The sequence below is a fragment of the Lactuca serriola genome, chromosome 6 (genome assembly GCF_051521515.1).
Source record: "Lactuca serriola cultivar US96UC23 chromosome 6, Lser_US96UC23_V15, whole genome shotgun sequence".
Taxonomy (NCBI): Eukaryota; Viridiplantae; Streptophyta; class Magnoliopsida; order Asterales; family Asteraceae; genus Lactuca; species Lactuca serriola.
In genome coordinates, this window is record NC_136413.1 from 31833264 (window position 1) to 31840356 (window position 7093).

A 7093-nucleotide genomic window follows, 5' to 3' on the forward strand; every position below is an offset into this window, starting at 1 on the left:
CCTCCAACCTAATATCACACTAAATATTTGTGTCCTATGTGCAAACTAGGACCCTCCAACCTATGTGCAAACTAGGACTCCGTTGATAGGTATAGAGTATGGAAGTACCACCTACTCTAAGAGTGCATTCACACTAGGTCGGAAGGATGTAGCAGTCATGAATTGATTTGTGCTATTTTACAACATTAATTATATATGTTATCACTTATTATGTCATGTTATTTTTTTGGAAATGACAAAATTTTTAATAAAAAAAGACAAGGGTCGAAGCCTTACAAGGAAAAAGACTTGGCAAGCAACCATACAAAAGCAAAAACAAAAGCAGCACAACACCAAAACATCTCCCCCCCCCCCCCCCCCCAACAAAGACAAAGCTACAAGACACTAAACGGGGAATAACACTAATTTGCCTAATTGCAATTTCCAAAACTACCCCTATTTTTAAGTCACCCAGCCATAGTAATAATATTTTCCGCAAGTTTGGTAGGGGTTGTTTGAATCTTATTAAAAAGCTTATCATTTCGGCTCTTCCAAATACACCACAAAGCTCCGTACAGGATGACGAGAAAGACCTTTTTTTGGGGCAATTCCTCCATTTAGCAGCAAAATTCAAGACTTCAGGGACCGAATAGAAGGAGGTGATGGGGCCATCGCACCACATAAAAATCCACTTGAATACCTCCTTAGCGACAAGTAATAAACAAGTGGTCTGTCTCATCCACACCATTATTACAGAAGTGACATCTAGTAGAAGCCACACCTACTCCCCTCCTTGAAAGAGCCATGGAAGAAGGGATACAATCCAAAATAACCCTCCAAACAAAGAAAATGATTTTTATGGGGACCAAATACAACCAAATGGTTGGGCTATTGGTCCCAACGATGACTTTGGAATCGATAAGTTTATCGATAACATGAACATAAAATTGCATGTCACTAGAAAGCTTGGATTTCCAAGAGTCAGGCTTCAAGGACAAGGTAAGCCCATCGTGGAGCCCACTGATTTGGACCAGCTGCGCCAACTCCATGGGAAGACTGGGTTTTTTCCTCCAAGGCCACGAAAAACCATGAGAAGTAAATCTATCTACCAAAAAAACAAGCTTTACGTTTATCCAAAACATATAAATTAGGAAACCAAGAGGCCAAACTTCCATCATCACTCCAATTATCTAGCCAAAAAAGGGTATTACACCCCGACTTGATTTTCGTAGAGACAAAATGATAAAAGTTGAGGCACAAATCTCCCAAAAAACTCAATAAAGTCATCATATTATTCCAAACTCCAGGGATAGATCACTTGGACACATTATAAATAGGTTTTTGTGAAAGGTTATGAATCCCACATATAGCTTGCTACCATATAGAAGAATTCTCCAATTTTAACCTCCATATCCATTTGCAAAGTAAAGCAATATTGAGGCATTTAAGAGAGCCAACACCTAGACCACCCAACTCTTTATCCGAACATGCTTCCAAGTGACCCAACTATTTTGTTTTTCTCATCCGTCACACCTCGAAGGAATCTTCTACGAATCTTCTCCAACAACTCAATATTGGAATTAGGGGCCTTAAAGATCGAAAAATAAAACAGAGGCATGCTGTCAAGAACCGACTTAACCAAAGTCAATTTGCCTCCAAAAGAGAGGGTCTTAGATTTCCAAATTGAAAGCTTACCTTGCACCTTATCAATAACTGGTTTCCAATTTCTCTTGAGGTTCATGTTAGCCCCAACGGGAACCCTGAGATAAATAAATAGGAGGTTGGCAACCTCACATCCCATAATATTTGTGCAACTTTAAACATCATTATTGGCTGTCCCAATTCCATAAACCTTTGACTTATGAAAGTTAACATTGAAACCTGACACCACATGAAAACATTAAGGATTCAAGAAAGGTTCTTGAAGTTTGAAAGGGACTAATCACCAACAAATAAGACATCATACTTGTAAAACAAATGAGTGATAGAAGGGCCATTATTAGGAAGATCAATACCCGAGTATAAGGAATTTTGAACTGTCGATCTCATAGCCACATTAAGGCCTTCCATAACAATGATGAAGAGAAAAGGAGAGAGGGGATCACCTTGACGGATACATACATATTTATGTTTAGATATTATTAGACATATGTAACTCATTTATTTCATTTGTTGGTATGTGTTGTATTATTTATTACTTGAGGGGCCTAGTTGTAACTATTCTTGATATTTATTCATCATCTCTCACCCTTTTGTTGCCATCGAGAGCAATTCCCTTATGGTATCAAGAGACCACCGATCTTTTCTTTTCCCCTCCCACCGTCTTCCTTAAAATGCCCCTGCCCCCTCATCTTCTCCCCTTCTTTCTGTCTTCTCCGATCTATGGCCTCCTCCTCTGATTCCGGCCTCTCCATTAACATAGTAATGCATCTCATCACCAATAAGACGTCCTCCTCCAATTATTTACTATGGAGAAATCAACTTCTTCTGCTCCTCACTTATCAGGGCTTGCTACCCCACATTGATGGCTCCTCCTTTGCGCCCTCGACTGAAATTTTTTCAGGTGACAAGTCTGTTCCAAATTCGACCTTCGATTCTTGGCTCACCGCTGATCAGCGCGCCGCCATTCTTCTTCAGGCATCTCTCACAGAGGAAGCTTTCTTTGAAATTGTGGGTCTCTAAAATGTCCGTCAAATATGGGTAGCTCTTGAGGCCGCTTACAGTAACTCCTCTGTTGAGTGGGTTCAGAACTTGATGTTGGATTAGGTGTCTAAGCACATAACTATAATTGGTATGTACTTGATTTGATGTGTAGCATGGTCCTTTTGGGTTACCTTCACTCATTCAACTTGACAGGATGACTAGTGGAGAGAGAGAGAGAGAGAGAGTAGGATTTATTATATGAATAATAAATTGGTACTCAGAATGATTTTATTAATATATTATAAGATTAATATATTATTTGGAAATCATATTATTAATTAGTAATTAATCAGAAATTAATTTGATATTAATTTAGGGATTAAAGGAACTAATTAATAATGGAGGGGTTGTTTTGCAAATCATTGATAGTTGCAAAATTGGGCTGATGGACTCCATAGAGTGGAGTGGACGAAATTTATGGGTAAGAACATAAGATTTCGTCCAAGGGTTCTAAAGAGGAGGTCCATGGGCTGCTTAAGCCTTAAGCAGGAATTATGGTTTCCTCTAGAAACCCTAGCAGCCTACCCAACTATATAAATCCCCTACACCTCTTGGAATTTCGGCCCTAAGTTTGAGAAACACTAAGATAGATGATTTTCCACCTCTCTCCAAGTCATCCTTTGCAATGAGTGTTTGTGACTCCATTAAAGGTGCAACACTTAGGGAACTAAGCTTTCAAGAGTCAAGGTGGTTCTTATTATTACTACATAACAAGTGAGGTAATAATCAAACCCTCATTTTATATATGAATTTCGAATTGTATATACTAGATCTAGGTTTATTGCTTTGGTGTTCATATTTGTATGTTCCATAGAGAAAAACTTAGATCCAAAGCAATTAGGGTTGCATGATCACATAGCAATGTAGATATGCTCATAACCCAACACTTGAGGGACCAACTTCACCTGCTATCCAAAGGTCTATCCACATTATCTAATTTTGGTCATAAGTTTTTGTCCATATCCGATCAATTATCGGCTATAAGTCACGCTGTGGAGGATTACAAGGTTCATTGGTTCTTATGTGGACTTGGGGATCCTTTTAATACTTTCTCCACTGCTATTCGTTCTTCCCGTAAGCCCCTGATTTTTCGTGACCTTCTTGCCCAAGCCGAAGGCCATGAACTGTTTTTGCAATCTATTCATGGTTCGGTGACTCCTCCTGTGGCTTTGTCTGCTAACGTTCGCTTGAATCTGGGTCGTGGCACAAATGCTCATGGAAAATGTTTTTTTTTTCTATTTTCTTTTTCCGGTGAATCTTCTAGAAAAAATGCACATGCATTTGGATTTTTTGTTGTTTTTTTTTCAAAAAAAGGGATAAATAACGTTCTCACTCTAAGGAGACCTTGAGTGTATAACAACCTCTATAGTACGAATACCATGCTTTTTTTTTCACAAAGTTTAACTCACCTATCTTAAATTAACTTATAGTTAATTTTATTTGCATATATATATATATATATATATATATATATATAGAGAGAGAGAGAGAGAGAGAGGGAGAGAGAGAGAGAGAGAGCTAGGTTCATGTATTCTAAGTATTTATTGTGTGGATGTAGGAATGATTGTGGGCCAATCATTTCAGAAACCTAAATAAGGGTAAATTTGTAATCTTACCTAGGGCTGACAATTCCCGACATGACCCACGACACGACACAAAGTAAATGGGTTTGGGTTGAGTTTTTCAACCTGCCAACCCGCTAACCCACCAACCCGTTTATTAAATGGGTCATATATGGGTTTCTCAAGAAATAAACGGGTTGACCCGCCAACCTGTTTATATTTTTAATAAAAAAAAAACTTATTTTATTTTTTATATGTATTTATGTATCAACCATATATATTGAATAAGTATTATATAATATATAGCGTTGATTTATAGACCATTTAACTGTTTTGACATTTTGACTCGTGGTGGATGGTCTAAGGTCGTAAGTCGTAACCTGTAAGGCAAAGTATGTAACCGCTTTCCCCATTTGCCCTAAATAATAATCTCAAAATCAAATCGCGTATGAGCGTATCTCCCTCTTCCAGAATTCCAGTCTCCCGGTCTCCCACAGTCTCACTCTCCCCTCTGTTACTCTATGATCGAAATCAGGTATCAAAATCATGTTGGAGAATTGACTTTGTTTTTTGGGAGAAAAAAAGGGAATTGTGGCTATTACTTTAGCACTTGAATTATCTATGTTTGTATTAATGTTTAGTTTGAACATGTTTCTATGAATATTTTTAATTTTCATTGGATGTTTAAGACTTAAGTGTCTAAAATTCGGATATATTTCCATCAACCATCAATAATTTATTCATGTTTAATTGTCAATTTTATTTATGGAATTTAACTAACGAACCCAAATGACCCACGAATCCGCCAACATGTGAACCCGTATAAATAAATGAGTTGGCGGGTCATATATGGGTTTATGTTCCAAACCCGCCAACACGTGACCCGCCAACCTGTGACCTGTATATTTAAATGGGTCGTGTGTGGGTTGGCATATTTTGACCCGCCAACCCGCCAATCCGCGACACGCCAACCCAAACACGACACGATTGTCACGCCTAATCTTACCTATTAATTTGTTTTGGTAATTAAATAATTAATTAATTAAACCCTTTAATTTAGGCAAGCTTAAAACCCTAATTGACTACACAAACACAAACACATATCTGGTTCTTCTTCCTAGCCTCACCCTCACCGCATCTCTCTCTCTCTCTCTCTTTCCCCTCTCTCTTCTACTTCTATAGTGTGTTCTTTGACAAAGGATCAGGATTAAACGCCCGATACGACACCGTTAACGGAGACACTGACATTTGGTTCGACGACAACCGTTTCAAGATCGTCCGCCAGCTCGGCGAGGGTGGGTTTGCATACGTCTTCTTTGTTAGGCAGGGCTTCACCGATGCTTCTACCAGTGGCGCCTATAAGAAGTTCAAAGACCCCTCTCACATCTCTGGTAAATAGAAATCCCTGATTTTGAGATTCCATTTCTAGGGTTTCAAAGTAACTACATTGCATATGTTGATTTCGTTCTAGTTATGGATTAATTTGATCTCCAGAGGATGGCACTTATGCAATGAAGAAAGTTTTGATTCATAATAATGATCAGCTGGAGTTGGTGAAGGAAGAGATTCGTGTATCCGCCCTGTTTAGCCTCCCGAATCTGTTGTCATTGTTGTGTCATGTCATTATTCCAGTAAAGGTAGCTTATTTATACCCACAATCAAATATGTGATAATATAAAATCATCTCTTTTCATTTCACCTAATCAAAATTTGTTGAGTATGATGGAGCAAATAATGTTTTGTTTGTTAACACTATTCTATTCTATTGGACATGCCACATTGGAACAACCTTGGACACATGAAGCATACATGTTGTTTCTGGTTCATCTAGATAGGACTTTGTTGGACAATTCGCGATGCCACGTTTTTACTTGATGAAGAACCCACCAGAAGTTTTCACAAAGATTGTTTTCAGGATTCACATAATGTTCAACAGATAAAGGATTTGTAGTGTATATATAGGATTACATTCCCATTGTCAAGGGGATAAAGACATAGTGAACCCGAATTCTGCTGTTCAGATTCAATTATAGTTGCCAACTTTCAAGACTTTCTTGAATCTTCTTAGGATTCATTTAATAAGGAAGGATTCAATTACATAGTGATGTGAAACCATTAGGATGATAATGACTTTGTATTCTTACAGAATGGATTTGCTATTCATTGAGAATGAATTTTTTTTATTCTGTTAGAATGGATTAACAACAATATTCTCTCAGAATGTATTAGTATTTTACTTTGATTTCAATGTTTTTATTTTCTTTTTAACCATTCTCAATTTTATTCCTTTAAGAATCAATGTAATTGTTAACCATCATTAGTCGTATTTTTTCAGAATAAATGTAATTTATGTTCATAGTTGTATCTTTTAAGAATGAATTTAGTTACTGATTCTAAAACATAAACATCCGTTTCGTATAAAATTTGTATTCATTAAAAAATATTAATTTTGATAGTATATGTTTATACTATTTTGTCAGAATATATTGGTTTTTTCAAGATAATATGAATACATTCTTTTAGAATTTCCGAATTAATATAATAATTATCATGAAAAATCAAAATTTTAAAGTTTAGAGAATTAATTGTTCCTTAAGATCTACAATTTTCCTTTTTTAAAATTATGTTATTTGACTAAAATACCCTTAAAATGAATTTAGATGGTATTTTTCAATTATCTTTAATTCAATAATATGTACTAGGTTACAACCCGTGGAAACCACGGGTAAAAGATTTATAAAAATTTATTAAACTAATATTTTAATTTATAAATAAATTAATGATTGAATAATTACTAAAAAATGTATTGCATACCTACAAACCAAAAAAATCAAACTCATGTTTTACTT